Below are 20,916 nucleotides of genomic sequence, written 5' to 3'. Positions count from 1 at the left end.
TTACACATAATGCATATTGTTAGGGGGAGCCATCTAAGGCTATACCCATATTTTTTGCGTGATGTATTTGTCATCATCAAAATGGGGGAGAATGTTGAGCTGATATGTCACACCCGGTTTTGATAATGACAAATACTTGTTGTATTTGATTAATGTTTGAGGATATTTGTAGGTATACAGTTGGCAGATCAAAATAATGGCACAAGAAATAAAAGTTGAAGGTCCTGAAGATCCTATTTATGTTTTACTTAAATTCATTATTCATTATGGGTCTGTAATAGTAAATAGGATCTAGGTTGTAATAATTATATATATCACCTGCATGATATGATAGGTAAGCTCAAATGAAAAATAGCTAGAATGACCCTAGGACACTCATACATGCACACACACACACACACACATATATATATATATATGGTCATATGGAAAGGGTGATCATATAATTAAATAGAACCGAAATGCACTTAAAATGCATGTTTGGTCAATTGTACTTCACAAGTACAATATCTCTTGGTCAACTGAATCGATGACCGGGTCAACTATTTGACCACTGCTCGGTTGACCAAGACATGCCAATTCATTCTCACCCGGTCGACCGAACTCCCTCTGAGTTAACCATTTGACCATACAGTTAACCGAGCCAAAATCATAAGCCAACAACCTGGTCAACCGTACCCACACATGGGAGAATCCAATGGTCCGGTTGACCAAACTACCTAGTTCAAACCTCATGGTCGACCAAACCGTGCAAAAAATAAAAATCGCCTTTGTGACACTATGTCTAGTCGACCAAACTTTTAGTTCAAATCTTGCCCGGTCGACCGAACTTACACAAGTCGGTCAACCAAACCTACCTTCGGTCGACCGGTGCTCTTGGGTTGCCCTAATATTTTTACCGTGGTTAAAATAATAAAATAGTATTAATTTGGTTAAAATTTTTTAAACAAATATAATAATTCCCTATGTGTCCTGGACGACTTTAATCAAGAGGATGTCTATATATACCCCCTTATTTGGAATAATTAGATAAGATTAGAAAACTTGATTAGTGAAAATCCTCGGAATTACAAAATCTTTCTTACTCAGTTCTAAGCTTCCCATGCTTATACTTACCTTACCATATTGCCAAAAATTCGTTTGTAAGTGTGAATAGAGTGTTCTTGTCTTATAGGTTTGCTCTCTCAAATTTGTGATTGATTGATATTATCTTGTTTGAGACTAAGACCTCAAGTTTTCTTAGGAGACTTTATTAATAAGTCATTCCTAAGAAAAATTCATTTGAGCTTATGAGTATTGCACTATCATTGCAATATCTTGAGAAGTTCTCATTCCATTTTGGTTGCTAAAATATTTTCAAATCATTTTCAAATATTTCGTGTGTTTCATTTTGAGAAAAAATCTTGGAGAAATATTTGTTTATGTTCTAAAGATTTTGTTGTAATATTCCTTAAGTAATATTGTTTTTGAACATAGAGATCAAATCCTTTTGCAAACAAAATCTATACATCTCTTGAGGCTTATATGTTGAGAAAAATCATTTGTTGAGATATCTGAAGTGTGGTAAGTATCTTTGTTTAAGCATTGTGATTGAACATATTGTGTGATACAAAGATCATATTATTTGCACTCTCACACACTGATTGCAACGCTTGCATAAATATTTGAGAGTATACATCTTAGACCACATTGAGGTTACTTCATTATATTATTTGGTGGTGTATGTGATTGATTATATTGAGTACATATCTGGTTTACATAAAAGCATAATCATTGTATCATTTTATTGTGAACATACTGTTGTGTTTCCAGGCATGGCCTGCGGAGGCGGTAATCTAGTCCGGTAAGGATTGGTTGTAAAGGTTGAGGTCAGCACTGTGCTAATTGACCTAGTTTGTTTAGGTGCCACTCCACCCGTTTAATTGAGCATTATAGTCGTAATCCTTGTGTTTGTTTGCCAATGCGGGGACATAGGCAATTTGTCGAACATCGTTAACATTTCTGCGTGCGATTCCTTTTTACTTCTTTATGGTACATGTGTAATTAATTAAATTGCGTTATTTAATTACTGGTACATATTATAATTGATTTACTTTACTTGCACTAGATTGACTTTAGGGTTGTGAATATACTGTTATTAGGATACTGACCTAAAGCATTAATTTTAAAAATACCAATTCACCCCCCTCTTGGGATCACGGTAAAGCTAACACGGTTTATTTCCCTTATTGACAGTTGTCTCACCCTAGTTATATAAACATTTCAGGAGCCCCAGATAGAAGACCGGATAAAGCTGTGCAGTGTTAGAGTTCGACTGTTCTACCCTATCTAAAGGGTAAGTCATTTTGCTAGGGTCTTACAAATTTTTGGGTGGTGACCCTGGGGCACTTTTGGATATTTTGGGATGTGTGTATGTATATGACAGTTGTAGTAAATATTTGGTGTTGTGTTGGATGGATGATTTGATATGTATATGATTTTATGTTTCCCGCTGTTTAGGTATCAGTATTGTATTTTAGGAATATCCCTGGTACTAATGGGTCCAGGTTGATTATGTTTTATCATGATTATTATGTTAAAAAAATCATTAATTATGGTAAAATAGGCAGGTCGTTACACTACGACTATGCAAGCACCGTTGGATGAGTACAAGTAGGTGTTGCCGGATAAGCTACCTCACAATTTAGCTTCACGACGGACTATGGAGCATGAGATCGAGTTGTTTCTATGAGTGGAAGCACGTGTGCTGGAATTGGTGTATTCCCAAGAGGGGGTGAATTGAAATTTTAAAACTTTTGCCTAGGTTAAACCAGACATTGGTAGTATTTCGAAACCTGGGCTCCTTCTAAAAGCAGACTCAATTCACCAAACAAATAACTGAGAAAAATTCAAAACATGTATAGCAGGCTCAATAATTCACGATCATACACTATAAAATATAATTATTCAAGTGATGGAATTAAAACTGTGGAAATAAAGATCACACACAAGAAATGTTATCAGGGTTTGGCTAACAATGCCTACATCCCCGCCCCAAGCTCACAAGTAAGAGGATTCCACTATGGCTCGCTTAACGGGTGGAGCGGCACCTAATACAACACCTTATAGGATGGTGCACCTAGCTTTCCTAACCGGGTCAAAGTCAATCCGGGACTATTCACAAGGTTAGTCTCCCTTTTTCGATCATACGTTCGAAATACAACAGATATGAAAAATTTTTGAACAAATAAATGCTTTTAATACAAGCAGATGTGTACAACAATTATAGCCTAAAATATGCACTCGAAAATGATAAAGATGTATGCTCAAGTGAGACCTTGTAAATCTATGTGTCAACTCTCAATAATGTGTGTATGTATATATGTGAGAGTGAGACCCTTAGTTCAAGATAGTATTTTCAAAGGGACTTTAAAACCCTAAGCAAATATCCAATAAAAATATTTTATGGAAAATTAAGCACAATGGATATTAGGGTTTAAGCTTGCAAAGGTTTTATCAAAAGAATAATATGCAAGCTTTTGACTCTTGCAATAAAGAAGATAAGAATTAGAATCAAGGATGAGATTTTCCCAATCAATATTTATTTATATCAAATAACATGGGAACAATCACAATAGCAAACTCTCAAGAAGGTTTTTCAAATATGTATGTTTATGTGAGAGTATAAGCCAAGAGATGATATATGAATATGCCCAATAATGAATATCTAAACTCCCTTCAAGTCGCAATTGATTTGCAAATTAAGGAGAGTGAAGATGATGCTCTCTTTTTGAAATAATCAAGAAAAAACAAATGAATGAAAGTATGTAAGATATGCTTGAAATTTGAGAGTATGTAAGCAATAAGCGTATAAAAATCTTAGAGAGAAATTTTCCTAATCAAAATGCTAATCTCTACTTGATTTGAACAAATGAACTTGTATTTATAAACTTTGCCGAAATTATAGTTGCTGGGGACAAGCTGGGTATTTTGAAAAAATGATTAATTGAGTTTAATTAAAAATAACATAGTTTAACCTCGGTAAAAGTTAACCAACCCGAGAGGTTCGGTCGACCATTTTTAAGATTCGGTCAACCAGGTTACTCAGTTCGGTCGACCAGGGTATTTTTGAACTGAGGTGTTGGTTAACCAGACTTGAGGCGATTTTGGAACCTCCGAGGTTCGGTCAACCAGGCAAACTTTGGTTGACCGAATTTGGATGTTTGGTTAACTAGGCCACTTTTCTACTTCAAGTTCAGTCAACCAGGGCATTGATGTTCATTTTAAGGATTGTCGATCAAATGATCAAACTTTTCACCTTGGGGTGGTTTGGTCAACCGAAGTGTCTCTGTGTGTTAAGGTTCGGTCAACTGAACACACTAACTTTGTGCAATTAAGTCAAGATTTCTATTTAAAGTTGCCCCTTATCACATACTTCTTATTTCTAAGTTATAGGTAACTTTTTCATGCAATAATTTGGGTCCTATGGTCAGTCTAAGGTCTTTGGGCTTTTTAATTAGTCCCAAAAATCCGGCGTCAGTCAACCAAAAGGTGATCCCTAAGGTTTATCCATGGTCTTGAGTATTCATCCCTATCATGCATGCAAATGCAATTATTATAGACCATATTAAAATATTACAGACCCAAAACTTAGATGCATTTACAACACAATATAGACAATGCCTTCATTCCTTTTGCACTTCGTATTACCATGTCATAGGTCAGGTGATGTTGAATTTCAGCTCCTCATGGCTTCTAATTAATTCTTACCATCCGTGCATGCAAAGTAATAATCCTGCACACATACTCAATGCACAAGTAAGATACTTTGTATTTGTCATAATCAAAATCGGATATAACCCAAAAAGTCAACAACCTGCTAAAGGGCTATATCACATGGCACCTCCAGAGATAGTAGAGTTGGGGAAACAACTTGATAAATTGGAAGTGACATGTGTTCGCCCTTCCAAAGCACCCTTGCAAGCATTGGTGTTGTTTAGATGAAACATAAAGAGCATCTACAGAAGGTGTTTGACAGGCTGAGGGGAAACAGTATGGATGTGGAGAAAGAGAAGTGCTCTTTTGCTTAGTGGAGCAACAAATTCCTTGGTCATGTAGTTGAACAAGGTTGCATTCAGAGGGGTATGGAGAAGGTAAGGATGATTCAAGAACAGAAGATCTCCACGACAATGAAGGAGTTGCATTCCTTTCTTAGCTTTACTAGATATTGTAGGAAGCTTGTTGAGGGGTACTCGTGGAGAATGACTCCAATGATAGGACTACTGGGGAGGTATTATTGGCCGCACATGCGTGATGATGTGGTTGATTATACCCAAACTTGTCTCATTTTCCAACAAGACAAGGGGAGCAAGGGAAGTTTGGTACGTTCATAGCTGCACCAAAGTACTGTTCGAAAAAGGAGATAGCACAATTGTTCCTTTCGGTTGTTATGAAACATTGTGGGTGTTTTCCAAGTTATTATTTGTGACCGAGACTCAATATTCACTGACAACTTCTTAACATAATTTTTCAGGATATTCAGGTCATATCTTGACATCTTGACACAATTTTCCATTCTGTGGCAATGCCCAAAGGAGCTCAACGACCAACAAGAGCAGGCCAGTAGCCATTGGTATCTCACACGGTGGGCGAGTTGTACAGAGAAAAGAGTCCCAGGGCGTACAACTTCACCAGAGATCAATGGAGATAAAATGTAGAGTTTTCCCGAGCCTATCTGGAGAAAGCTTCCAAGTAGATGAAGAAGTGGGTAGATCAAGGGAGAAGATCGCGGTTTCATGTCAACAGCCTCACGCCATTCCACGTCGACACAAATGACCTTAGCAGAAGTTAGTCCAATAAAGCAGAGTTGAAGATAGTGCAATCTGACATACTTGAAGTCGAAGATATCCTTGTAGACAGAAAGTTCATCTCCTCAAGGAAGAAGCAATAGAAGTTCTTAGTGAAGTGGAAATGCCTTGATGAAAAATAAATCAACTGGATTTCAGCTGAAGATATTCAACCGTTCGTGGACAAACTTGAAGTGTACCTACCGCCAAAGTCTGCGAAGACATCGACCGCGTAAGTGGGGGAGTGTCATGAGCTAAGCTTATTCAGGGCATTATGTTTGTCTGTGACCACTTGTCTCATGTACTTGGGATGGGTTTCCATCATGTAAATACTAGTATAGGATTATTTTCTACTAGCAGTGTCTTTGTATACCAAATAAGACAGTATGACTCCTCGGTCACTTTGATGTTTCCTAGTGCCAGGATGATAATTACATAAAAACCTCTTTAGGGGAGGGTGAGTGTTCATCAATTATTGTAAAACTCACTAGCTATTGTCAACGTGTTTAGCCTACTTGCCTCCCTTGCTAAACACACATTGTCAATGAAGGTGTTGTTAATAAATTGCGTAGTTTCAATGTTTACTACTTGCTTGCCACGACTTTTATGAATTGATTACTATTTTCATTGCTAATTGAATGAATGCAAATGAAAGTGTTTCGTGGATGAATATTGGTAAACGATAGGCTAGCTAGTTAAGCAAGAGTGCTTTAGCTAGCGCCGCACGACCCTTCACAAAGGTGTGAGAATAGTCCGCCCGTGACATATTGTGACTACACAGACAAGTCTAGAATGAGCTTATGTCAATCCAACAACATGAAAGAGTGCCAAGAAGACTTAGGTTCTCTTTCGTACCCGTAACCTAAAAAATTCTTTCTTACATAAGAATAATGGAAGATTTTTTGCATAGATGTTACTTTAAAAGGAGAGAGAGTGAGTGAAAGGAAATTAAAATAGATATAATAATAATTTTTTTGGCAAGGATCTAAGAACTATTTTCTATGCCAAAATATTAGGTGCACCGAGTGTATCCATTGAAACTAACATGATTTCACCATGTGTACATATTTAAACTAAATTAGACAGTTATAATTAATTTTTTATACACAGTGAAATCATGTTTGTTGTAGTGTATGCACCTAGTGTACCTATTAAACATTATTATTTGTTTTATTATAATAATATACTTTCTTTTATAACTAATTGTAACTAAGGTATTAAAACTAATTTCTTTCTTAAGAATAAACATTTCTCAAACCAAATGTAACCTTAATCTTTTAGAAATAGTTTAATATATATATCCACCACCTTCACGAAACAAATTTGGATGATTAATAAACCTTGATTTGTACTAAAAGATAGTTGAGACCTCTATTTCTGAATTGGCTTTGATAGTATATAATTTTTACAATCTACAATTATATATTTGCTTTAGTAATTTATTTTTTGATAATATTTTATTTTAAAGCATTAATTAGAAGAGTATGTAATCTGAGCCTACAATTACATATTTGTTCAACAATATTTTGGATTTGTACTCATTTTATTCTCAATTTAATAAATTTTAAATTAATTTATTAATATGGTACCCGGGAAACAGAAAAAAAATATCTCCATGGGTCGGGCCATTCTCCTTTAGGAGTCCGGGATAAGATGGGTCCGTATTTTTTAGTTCTTCATTGGGCCGCCTTATGGTGGGGAGATTTTAACAGTGGTAAGCCGGATGGACGGCCCAAATGAAGCCCAGTCCAGATGCAGCAGTAATATGGGGAAGTAAAATAGTTAAAACTATAATGCAGTTCACATTTTTTGGGCCCTAGTGATCTGGCAATCGGTTGGGCCTTGTATCATTCCCCAGCAAACCCATTCGAACACCATTTATAATAACTACTCAATTCTCTGACCCTTATCTACCATATTATTTATGGTCACGTGTTTTACATGTGAGACATTATTTTATATTTTAAAGATTATAATTAATATTTTCTTAAGTAAACAAAATCAAACTCTTTATAAATTATCTAATATTATTATTAACACAATAATATAACAATTTCAATTAGTGATAATAATAATTTAAGTTATAAAATAAAATTCTACAACTTACATGACTAATCATTTTATATATATATATATATATATATATATATATATTTGTAATTAATTAGTTTTTTAAGAGTTAACAAAAAATAGCTGACTTAGAGTTGATTCATGTGTAGCTATATTTATATTTTAAATAAATTATTAGGGATTCTTAATATCCAGGAAAGGGGGAATTATCATTACAAATAAGAATTTAGTCCTAAGAATTTTTTGTTAAAAGTACAAAAGGTTCTTTTTTATTTTGATCCTTAGTTTGCAAGTTTTGTTAGATTACCACTTTATCTAAAAGTTTAAACTGTTAGTTTGTGGACCAACAATGTATATCAAGTTTTAACACTCCCCGTACGTGCAATAACCCATAATAAGGAATGCAATAATTTTTTTTTCAATTTCCGGCAACAAGACTAGAACCCAGGACCTTTTGGTAACCCAACTCTAATACCATGTTAAATGACCACTTTACCTAAAAGTTTAAGCTGTTAGGTTCTGGGCAACAATGTACATCAAGTTTTAACACATTTCCACAATTGGTGTGCTCAAAAAGTACAAAATCATTATACAAAGTTATTGCATAATGTTGTTTTAAAGTTGATTATTGGTACAAAATTTGGAAATGTGTTAGCTTTTATAAGATGCCTATCAAAAATAAATTTTATATTTACAATAAGCTTATAAGTGTCTCTCTAAGGTAAAGATTGAGTTGAAATTGCAAACCATCAAAATGTTAGGATCATGAACACCTAAATAAGAGCACTTCTAAACTTTCTAAATAAATTGGGGATACCATCAAAATATGTCTTCCCTTTAAACTAAAGTAAGAGTTAATGGACTCCATTAGGTCTTAAGTCTTTTAATTATCATTGTTTCTTATTATTCCATCTGCTATTTCTAAACCCAAACAATGAAGAAAAAAAGAAAAACAAAGGAGAGGAGAGAAAAGGAGATCAAAATATTAGAGCAAAGCTAGTTAAAAGTTTACCTCTTCTCATATATAGTTAATATTTTTTTTGTGCAATGTGAGCTTATAATCAAAATACCAATAGCTCCATAAGCAAGTGAGAAGATGAGTCAATGATAAAGTTTTGGGAAGGTAAGAGAAGAAGAGTGAGTTTTTTATATGATGATAGGAGGGAAGGTGAAAAGACAAAGAGGTGAATTGTTAAGAAGGTGAACAGAATGGGGGAAGACAATAAGTTGGAAAAACAAACAGTTGAGAAGGGGAATTGTGTGGAATAAAAAAAACTAAAATGAGTATTTTGGGCATTATATTATAAATTGGGACATAATAGAGATTTAAATTTTAAGTGAGTGAGATTCAAAGGGTAATATAGGTATTAAAAAAGTTGTCACTTGAAGGACTATCAAAAATTTTCTTTTAACCTTTTAGGACTAGTTTAATATGATATCCTACATTCATAATTTTAAAACATTTTTTAATTGTTTATTTTAAAAAATAGATATGCATTTAAAATTTGTTGTTGGTATGAAAATAATATGGTGTAAAATATATATATTTTTTAATTTTCTATAAAGTTTAGATATATTTTTAAACAAATTAAAAGTATATTGTCTTAAGAATATTAAAGAAAGAGTGGTCCAATTTTTTATAAAATTAAAATTTTGTTTAAAACTATAAAAAGATAAATATAGATATGAGATACTATTAAGATACCACATAAATATAGGAACATGAAAAATGAAGAATGATATGATATGAATGCTCTAACTCAAATTATGTAAAATATTATGTTTTAATAATTATATAAAATCATAGATAAAAATTAATAACCACATTCATTTATTTTGCTCTTTTTTTCTTGTAAAAGCTCTCATCCTATGTTTGGAGAGGCTTTAGATTTGAATTTGTATTGGATTTGGATAAGATGTAATATAATATTGTATTGAAATTTATTCAAATCCACCTAAATCCAAATTCGAGATTTGAAATCCACGCTCCCAAATACAACATCAACATATCTCTTCAACTGAGAATGTTAATAAGTTTATTGCACTTTTTGGGCCTACAAATCATTATTTTATTTTTCACTTGCCATCAAGTAGATTAAACTACCATTATGTATACGTTTGAGTGCATGGTTCTTTCCCTTTTGATGCCAAGTAAATATGAATTCATGGAGCTGAATTACTTGCCAATCTGACTTTCTTCTCAGGAAACCTAAACTACCTATGGGCTATGGTCAGTACAGCTCAGAAAATGCTTAAGGTCTTAGCCCATCATTGTCTAGCTGTATTTTACCTAAAGAAGCTTGAGGCCAACCTGCTTCAAGCAACCCTTGAGTTCCAACTCACCATCATCATACCCAGAAGACTGTCAATAACCCCTCAAAGACAAAGCAGCAGCCCGGAGATTGTCAGAAGAAAAATTAAACTGCATGAATGTCCTCAATTCTTCAACAAAGAAGTACATAGCCAGCATCTTTGCATCAGAAAATTGATATTCTTCAAATGCATAGGCACTTTTCGTACCATTCTACAGTCTTGAAATTCCTTTCAGCTTTCTTTTCTTCCTTTCAGTTTCACCACCTGTTCTTTCAATTTGATGGAATTAAGGAATTGAATCAATCGCATCTTTGACCTAAACTGGCCTCACAGCAACATTACAAATCAAACAAAGAAAGCAAACCATTAATGTCCCCACACTCCCAAGCAAGGGTTAAGTTTGGACCATCCACTGATTAATTTACTTAATTAACACTAAACTTGGTGGCCTTTGTGGGGAAACCCTAATCTTGTCTGCCACACTTCAACAATTCCATCACTACGCTTTGTTATATTGTGGGAATCAACAGGGACATGAAGGGACTGAAGCAATAAAAAAGGGTGCGTTTTTATTTTTCTCCCCTTGGAACGGGACTATTCCTCCAATAGCGAGCTGGACAAGACCATGGAAGAACGCACCTGAGGGCAAGTGGTTCATTTATTTTTATTTTATTATGGTAGCTGATTATATTGGGTTTCTCATGGTGTCAAATGCACCATTTTTTGTCCCTTCTATTCCCGAAATGTACACGTGCTGTCAATCTTTGTGCGATGGACTAGATCAAAACCGAAGCAGTGAGAAGGAAAATGCCCCACTTACTCTATACTATGACTAAAATAAATATATCCAACTAATAACAATGGTTACATTTGGCTGAGGAAAGACAAGATTATTTAATCAGAAACATATGTATGTTATTGAAAAATAAATTTTGGATATGGGATTTGGGATAATGATTTGAAGAGTTTTTCTTGAATCCAAACTGTTGCGATGATGCAGGGTTTCAAGTTCAATGGCTTAGATACACTGTTAGAGTTGAGTTATGAGTTAAAATTTTACAAAAATCGGCCAAACAGTGCTGTAGAGATAGTTCTCCAATGCCATGTCAACTAAGCAGATGATTGAGCCTTCGGTGCATAAAGATATTGATAGGCATCACCTTATTTATACAAAGCTTGTTTAATACACAAGTTTATGATTCTGCCAATTTGAGCATGGTTGTTTCAATTTTATTTGCCGCCAAATATCTAGCTATTGTTATGGTTATATCAATTGTATCCATTACAATGGCATACCGGCTATGAAAAATTTGAGTTTCCTTGTAGTGATAGTTGACTTAATCCAAGGTGAACCTATAGACCTAATCTCAACACAACATGATGACTTTGCTAATTGAACTTAGTTGATTAAGTAGTTTTTATACTTGATTGTCCTCATTAATTCAGTTTACTTAATCTCATCTTCTTCTTAAACAATCAAGTTAGATTGTCCAACATTAAACATGTCTCTATCAACTACTCCCTTAGTAGTTTCATAGCTAACCATGTGAAAATTTTGCTCGAGTATCAAGCTACTTCTCATTGAGTTTTGGAGTGTCATATCTTTTGTTGAGATATGATTCCAAAATAGAGCAAATATTTGATAATAACACATATATAAAAGCTATTAACTGTGTGCAGAACACATGCTTCTTTGTGGCTGGTTTTTCTAAGAAAATTCATCCTAGTCATTCATGTTTTTTTCAATCTTCACAATTTTTTGGCTTTTGTTTAAGCATGTTTTTTGGTAAATTTCTTGTCGTTCTTTGTTTGTATACACTAGCACATTCATCAAAAGGCCTATAACCTCTACTACTAGTGCTCTCTTTAGTCCGTTTAGGTCCTCCTTCTTTGCTTACTCCTACCTACTCATTTTTAATTAAGTATACATCGTTCTTCTTTTGTAACTTACATTTTATTTTTTTTTAATTTGAGTTCAAACACTATGCACCATATATAGCTCATCACTACTAACTGCTTATGACATTGTCATCTGAGTTTGGCATGAACAGTCCGAAGCATAATCTCACCATGCTCGTTAATTATTAGTGATGCATCTAAGAGGTTTCAACACACAAGACGTAGTAGGTCAATGTTATGCAATATGTATTGCTTATAGTCCCTCCTAGGGGCACTAGCTAACCTTCTAAATACCATAGTCGTTTCCTTACCCCCCTCCCCCCCAAAAAAAAAAGGAAAGCGGTCTTTCCCACATGACAATTCTCCCAAGATACCTAATAGCATTGAGCATGGGTTTTATCTCATGACGGCTAACCTGCTAGTTAACACAAAATCCTTCCTATCCTTTAGGATTTAACCATTCCTTTTCCATTCTTCTGCTTACATCATTCTTTGTGGAGAGTCTATTTTTACATTGATGCTTTGAGGCTAAGCCTAAACTTACTCTCATATTCTGTATCAAAAGTTTCATTCCTTCGTTATTATGATCTATAAACAACATAGCTATCCCCAAATGGTTGGCATATCCTATTGCATTAGGTTGGTAGTCTATCGAGATCAACATAAATCTAAAGTTGACAAATTATAAAATCTCATCAACAACAAATTTTTTTGGCCAAGTAAAGTTGGTTCTATGTTAGCACATGTGAATGCAAAAATATGCTCCTGACGAGTCCATATTCAAATTAAAATTGGAAAAGTTAATGTTTCCTTCTTTGTTGTAATTATGGGTGAGAATTATTCATAAAAAACCAAATTAATAGACTATAATCGACTAGTTCGATCGGTTTGGTTCAGTTAAATATTTTAAACTGGTCGATTTAGTATAAAACTTACAACCTTTTAGTGATTCGAGTTTGATTCAATATGTACTTAAGATTAATTCAGTTATCAAATGAACCAATTTTAACTTATTTATTAATCATATAAACTGTTGGTTTTTTGAATTCGATTTTTGTTTTGATGCTGAAAAACACAAGCTGTTCTTAGTGTGCTTTTAAGTGCGTGAATAGGTATAATTCAGGTTACACATAAGATCAAGAGGACATGGAAACCATGACACGACTCAAAGCTCATATCTGGCGTCTTCCATAGAGTTAAAGAGCAAAGAAGAAAGAAGAAGACATTTATGTTTTATTTGTATTGCATTTAGTTTTTTATATCTCTGGTTTGTAATAATGCATACATCTGCATGATGTGTTTGAATGCTCAGAACGACCGTAGATAGACCCTAGAGACTAGTACATTTCACCAAAAATCTTTTTCTAAAAAGACTAAAATCATACAAAGTTTTTAGAATAACTTTAGGGTCAAAATTGAGGCTCAACGAAGTTTACAAAAACTTCTTCGGTCGACCGACGTCAGATTTTTTCGGTCAGCTCTCAAAGACCTTAGACTAACCATAGGACACTATTATGCATGAAAATGTTCCCTATTGACTTAAAATTAATCATCATATGTATAGGGACATCATTTTAAAGAAAAATACCGAAATGTCCAAGGATGGCATGTTCGGTCAACCAAACTCAGTTACACTGAGTTTGTCGGTCAACCGACCTCCCACCACGTCAACAGGTTGACCTCTCGGTCGACCAACTAGATATATATAGGCAGACCTGGTCGACCAAACCTCCTCCGGTCAACAAGTTGACTTCCTTGTCGATCGACCAGAATTATATGGGCAACACCATGGTCGATCAGACCCCCACGTGGGAGTTGCCAACTGCTTGGTCGACCAAACCTCATAGTTCAAATTGACCTGGTCGACTGAAGCATGCGAGTTTTGAAATCGCCTCAAGTCTAGTTGACCAAACTTATAGTTCAAAAATTCTTTGGTCGACCGAACTTGGCTCCACGGTCAACCGAACCTCAAGTTTGGTCGACCGAGCCTCTCGGGTTGGTGAATTTTTACCGCGGTTAAACAAGGTTATTTTTAATTAAACATTATTAATCTTTTTCTAAAATGACTTCGGTGTCCCCAACAGTCATAATTTTCACAAACTCTATAAATACCCCATAAAAACTCCAGATTAGCAACTTTGATTAACCCAAATCTTCTCTCTAATCCATTGTTAATCAAAGTTTCCCCAAAATATTTTTTATTGTTTAAATCATTCTTTTGGGGCCAAATATTTTAAAAAAATATCTTCAACTCTCTTTCACTTGCTTTATCTCAAAATCATTTTTAAAGAGAGTATTTTATTTTAGGCATTATATTTGTATTTAGATGCATACACTCTCACTATTTATTTATCTTTTGAAAATTTGAAGATCTAGGGGCAGACACAGGAGGATTTTAAGGATTTTGAAATGGCCATTGAGGTAAAGTAGTAGGTGATTGCTGAGGTCTTTGAGCTTGAATGCCCAGAGCTTGTGGCCTTTAGTGGGATGCTTACTCCACCTAGAATTGTACTTGTTAGAATATGAGTCATTGGACAGCATGTTATACCTGTTATGGGTGGCCTTAACCTCCTCTTGCACAAAATTAGGTGGGGGAGGTGCATGGGGGCAATTGTAACAAATGTGAGAAGGATCAGAACAAATGGCATATACCTCTACACCTGCCATAGGTTAAGGTCATTGTTGTAGGGACAAGAACTGATCTAACTTTTTCAAAATCGCGTGTAGTGTGGGTGCAAGGTCATGGCCCATGGCTTACTCATAGACTCCCTTAGGATGGGAAAAGGAAGGTTGGGATGGTGTGTGAACAATAACAACATGCTTTCTCGGCAAGGTTCTCAAAGAGAGCCCATGCTTCATTCTTGTGTTTCATAAGGAAAGTACCTCCACATGATGCATCTAACATGACCCTATCACGCTCAGCTAATTCTTCATAAAAGGCCTGAAGTAATTGCCACCTAGGGACTTGGTGGTGAGGGCATTTATGCAAAAGGTCCCTAAAGCGCTCCTATGTCTCAAAAAAGTGTTCCTCATCCAATTGGGAAAAACTAGTGATAGTCTTCCTCAGCTGGTTAGTTTTCCCAATAGGAAAGTACTTTTTCAAGAAGTAATGTTGCATGGTGGCCAAGTTGGTCGCCAAGTTTGGCTCTAAGGCAATCAACCAATATTTGGCCTTATCTTTCAGAAGAAAAAGCAAAAATCCTCAATTGGAGGGTATCATCATTAAAATGAGGTATACAGATGGTGGAAAAGATTTTAAGAATTTCATCTAGATGCTTGTATGGATTTTGAGTCAAATTCCCAAAGAAATTGGGAAGCATCGAGATGATGGAAGTCTTAATTTCAAGTTGTGCCACCTCGACCACCGAAAACCAGATGCAAGATGGTGAGGTGTATGTTTTGGGTGTAAAGTAGTATCTAAGAGGCCGAAGAGGTTGCTTTTCCACTAGTGGTTGGTAGGGAGCTTGGGGTTCTTAGTTTTGAAAGGCGGGAACTGGTTCCCGCTCAGCCATGACTCCGGGTTAAAAAGACCTAGCTAACTCGAGACTAGAGGTGGATTTCCTAGTGGACCTATGGAATCTCTCAATCTCAGGGTCTCTAGGCACTAACTCAGGATCCAAAGAGCACAAACCTAGCATATATGGATGCAACACACAATCAAGACTTCAGAGTATAAAATAAAGAAAATACAAAAGAAAACAAATAAAAACAAATTATGTAGTACTTTAAACTAGATGTTGGCTTACAACCATAATTGAGTCTTTGGAAACGATGCAAAAATTTGGTAAGCTCACCAAGGCTTGGGTCCTTAACTACCAAAGACAAAATTTATCACCTATCTCAAGTTTAGTAAAACAATGAGTAAGTCGGGTGTCGATCCTCAGGCACTCAAGTGCAGTTGTTCACAACATCTTGCCTAATTTACTAAACTTTGTGTAAAAGGAAAAAAAAAAAAAGTGAGATTTTGATAGTTTTTTTCTACTAACTATGAAAGCATGTAAAACTATATTAACACTACTCCTAAAAAGTAGATCTTAGATCATGAATCAAGCATAGGCTATCATGTGCTATAGCTATGTCCGATAAGCTATCCGTACTAGGCTAAACAGTTAAGTGAACCGTTCGAGTGCCATAGGGTAGCGAAGGTGCACCAATTGTCCAGAGCACGATTGGGAACCAGGGTATACCCTTTCTAGTGATCACGAGAACACCCTATACATAAACTGTAGCCTATTATGTATAAGTGACTGAATCTTTAGCTATGTTATCCTTTGCCCTATGATCTTATCACAATCAGAGAGGTAAAAGTGCATGGAAGGTACAGACATGGAATTTAAAGTGCAAGTATTTAAATGAAAGTAGTAAAAGAAGATGTATTTAGAAATGGCTTCAATTGCAACTCAACGACTTGTCACTAGCAATCAAGATTATAATCAAACAACTAGTTATCTATGTGGTAGCACAAGGACCTCAAGTTTTTCACAAGCCTTCGAAGAATCCAAGCACAAAACTAGTACAAAGAATTGAAATCAAAGTAGTAAATCCTACACTAATTGGCACCCAATGACTCTTTAAGTCTGTCACTAACCAAAGAGGGGCCAAAAATAAACCCTAGGCACATAGACGAAGCTAGGTTTTATACACAAAAGGGTTTACAAGGTTTAAAATTCAAAATAGGAAAGTTTTGTTGAAAATCTCAGAAAGCAGATCGTTGGGCTCACGTCTCTCGACCAAGTCGCACCAATGTCTTCCACTAGTCGCACCATGGTCGAAACTCTCGGCATCTCTAAGATCTCAGGCTTCAAGCTTTCTCAACCTAGTTGCGCCTATAGGTCCTCTTGGTCGAGCTAGCGGTCGAGACTCTCAGGATCTCTAGCTTAATCAGTCTCAGTTTCTTAACCTACTCGCCCCTCAGGTTAACTTGGTTGGGTAGTTGGTCAAACCTTGTAGCATCTCACTATCAGTCTGAACCTTGGAGTCTTCCAATTATGACCTAGTTGCCCCCTGTGTTTGTTGGCTGCATCACGTGGTCGAACCATGTCTTGTTTGCTTTAATGAATTGAAGCTTTGGGGGCTTAGTTGAGCATCTAATTTGATTTTTTTGCTTCCCAATTACTCCCTTGGCTTTTGTATTGCTTAACTCCTTGATTTTAACATGATTTTCTTGAAACATGAAAAAACCATGCATAACTATGAACTATGATAACAAAGGGTAAATACATGACAAATGAGAGCAAAACAAAGGTAAATGAGGGCCTAAATTAGTGCATTTTAGGGACATATCATATAGAAACTGGTCAGTGGGGTCATATAATGATCAAATTTCCACTTCTCGGGTATATCAATGCATCATTTCTTCCTCTGATGGGCCCATGTATCATGAAGCTATTTTGTGTACATTGGCTTGAAATCGTAATCCTCTATGGTCATATGATGAACCCTATTCCCTTGGCCTTTCTTTTTTTGCTTGTTTTGAATGACTCAACCCTTTTTCTTGGGCTATACTAGTGGAGGCTGGCTATTTCTCAACCCTCTTTCTATTAGACGTGAAGGAATTGATGCAGTGTGTCATGATAGCAAAGCCACCCGAAAGAAGAAACAAGGGTGCAATGAGGGAAGAAGATGAAGAGACTAGGCTTCAAGTAGGAACACTTATTACACAAGGGAAGACTCATGGCTAGAGAGGAAGGAGGATGGCTAGAGATGATTACCAAAGGTGGGGGAGGTGCCGACGAGGGTCACCGAAGGTGGTTAAAGTTGGAGGGATCCTTAGGTGACAGAGTTTGTAGGTGGTGCAATGAAGGGGATGCAAAGAGAGCAAGAAAAGAGTTAGGGCTTCGTGGGAGAAACAGGATTTAAATTGCTTTTACAGTCTCAACCAAGTCATATCATCTTGGGGCTGGTCGACCACTTAGTGGACCCTCAACTTAATATGGAAAATGGACTATCAACTAGGTTGCGTGAGGTTGGAGTGCTGGTCGTGTGATGGTCGGCCTATTTTGGAAATCATTGGTCAATAGGAACATATAAAGTTGACCAAGTTGCACCAAACTGTTGTGCTGGTCGCGTGATGGTTGATCTATTCTATAAAATTTTAGAATTTTGAGGCTTCATACCCAGAATGGTTGACTTGGTCACACCTAGTAAGCTTGCTGGTCGAGACTTGATTAATATATTCTTTGAGAAAGGCCACATTTTCCTAATGAAAGGCCATGAGAGGGGGACCTAATCGCACCTAGGTCGACTGAGACACTAAATGAAAACCTACTCTAAGGACTCTAGACTCTAACACACCCTACAATGTACAACCTAAAGACACAGAGAATAAGAAAAACTAGAAAAATAAGTGGGTTGCCTCCCAGAAGCACTAAGTTTACCATAATCAGTTAGACGCAATGAACCCTTATACCGGATTCACCTGGGTTCGATGCACACTCACTCCACTCATGGCTTTAACTCAAGAAATGGTAGGGCCTCGCTGAAAAGCTGTGTTGGAACGCTAAAGAGAATAGGAAGGACGTGAACTTAGCTTTCCAAGGCCTTCTATATAGACTAGAGGTTGAATCACATATAGGAGAAATATGCTCATATAGGTCGTCTAGACATAAGATGGAAGGTCGATCGAACTGAAGCATAACTTTAAGGGGATCCTTTAAAAGAATCGAGGGGGCAACTCGTGTAACACACTCATCGATCATATCTACGTCCAAACATTGGACGTCATAGGATGGGTGTTGGGAGGCATGGAAAACATTCAACAAAAGCTTCATGTTGTCGAAGGATACATCCATAACACTGGTCCTACACTAGATACATGCATTAGCCATAACTATGAATTGTCAATCGAGGAGAAGAGGGATTGGATTTTTGGTCGGCTTTATAGGTTCCATGTCTATGACAAAGAAGTTTTCTAGGTGATAGAATTTATCGATCTTCACTAGGAAATCCCCAAAAACACCCCTGGGCACTTTCATAGATCGATCAGCAAAGCTCAAAGTGACCGGGGTAGGCTTAAGCTCTCCTAAACCAACTTTTTGGTAAACCGAGTAAGGAAGTAGGTTCATGCTCGCTCACAAATTGAAAATGGTCTATCGATGATGTAATCTGCGATCACACATGAGATGGTGGTAGTGTCGGGGTGTTTAAGCTTTGGGGGAATGTGGCCTAACATAATGGAGCTCACATGCTCGATCAACTAGACTCTTTTGTTCATGTGCACCTGAGATTTATGCTTTTGGGTGCATAGGTCCTTGAGGAATGTTGCATAAGTGGGCACTTGCTTAATTGCATCTAAGAGCGAAAGGTTGACCTTGACTTGTTTAAATGTGTCCATCATGGACTCTACATTGGCTTCCTTCATAAGCTTGGAGTTTGACTGAAGATCTACAAGAAATGGTATTGTAGGGATATATTGGGGCACTGTGTAGTCATTGCATGAGGCGAGCATTACGGTGTCACTCACCAGATTGGAGGAAGAATGGTTACATGGTTTAACAATGGAGTCTACCCTTATCTTCTCCTTATCCTTACCTAAGTCCAACTTCTCCCCAACCTTGTTTTCTACCTCCTTGCCACTTCTAAGAATAGTCATAGCTTGGGCTTGCTTATGGTAAGTCGAATGACTAGAAGCTAGATCACTCTCTACCCCATATTGGCCTTTTGAGTTAACATGGGGCTGACTTGGTAACTTACCCTCTTCCTTTCTACTCACGGATGTAGCTAGTTGGCCCAAGGTGACCTCTATCTTTGCTATGAACTGGAAGTGGGAATGGAGCAATTGCCAATCAACCTGATGATCTTCCTCAATACCCTTAAGGGACTTTAACACTGTCTCTTGAAAAGAATAATCATACTGAGGTTGTTGAGGAGGTGATGGTTGATAAGCTTGGTGACAGGTTGTAGGCATGGGAGGATTTTACTGATTTAGATTCTTAAATGATCAAGGAGGGAGAGAATTTGGTGATTGTTGAGGTATTTGGGCTAAAAATCCCTGAACTTGTGGCCTTTAGGAGAAGTTAGGATGTCGACCCCACCTAGGATTGTACTTATTGGAGTATGGATCATTGGTCGGTGTGTCGTACCAATTGTGGGTGGACTTAAATTCCTCCTACACAAACTCAGGCGTGGGAGGCACATAGAGGCAAGTATAACAAGTATCATATGGATCGGAGCATATGGCACATAACTCCACATCCTCTATCGACTGAGATGGTTGTACTAAGGAAAGGAACTGATCAAGTTTCTTGACAATGGTGTGCAAAGTGGGTGCGAGTTCATTGTGAGTTGCTAACTTGTAAATTCCCTTTGAATGGGAAGAAGTGGGTTGAGAAGGTTTACGAGCAGCAATGATATGCTGCTGAAAATTCTTGGCAAGGGTCTTAAAGAGAGTCCAGGCCTCATTCTTATGCTTTGAGAGGAAAGTATCTCCATAAGATTCGTCGACCATGAAACGATCACACTCAGGTAATCCCTTATAGAATGTTTAGATTAATTGCGACCTAGGGACTTGATTATGTGGACATTTACACAGAAGGTCCCTAAAACACTCCCAAGTCTCGAAGAATTGATCAGCTTCTATCTGCAAAAAACTAGTTATGGCCTTCCTAAGCTGATTAGCCTTCATGATGGGGAAGTACCTTTTTAGGAAATCATTCTACATGGTGGCCCAAGTGGTTATCGAGTTTGAATCTAAAGAATTTAGCCAATACTTGGCTTTCTCCTTAAAGGAGAATGGAAATAACTTAATGCGTTGAGCACAATCACCTAAATTGGAAATGTTAATAGTTGAGGCAAATTTCAAGAAATTCAT

General features: G+C 36.5%; 1 non-coding gene across 1 annotated transcript; it reads left to right on the top strand.

The window, feature by feature from the left end:
- Positions 1-15,070: 15,070 nt before the first annotated feature.
- On the top strand, positions 15,071-15,176 carry LOC131152546 (small nucleolar RNA R71). Its single transcript, XR_009136040.1, has one exon. It is a non-coding gene; the product is annotated as a small nucleolar RNA R71 (small nucleolar RNA).
- Positions 15,177-20,916: the final 5,740 nt, after the last annotated feature.

Source organism: Malania oleifera, chromosome 3 (assembly GCF_029873635.1).
Source record: "Malania oleifera isolate guangnan ecotype guangnan chromosome 3, ASM2987363v1, whole genome shotgun sequence".
Taxonomy (NCBI): Eukaryota; Viridiplantae; Streptophyta; class Magnoliopsida; order Santalales; family Ximeniaceae; genus Malania; species Malania oleifera.
Note: the sequence above shows the minus strand (reverse complement) of the source record. Positions and strands in the feature narration are given on the sequence as shown.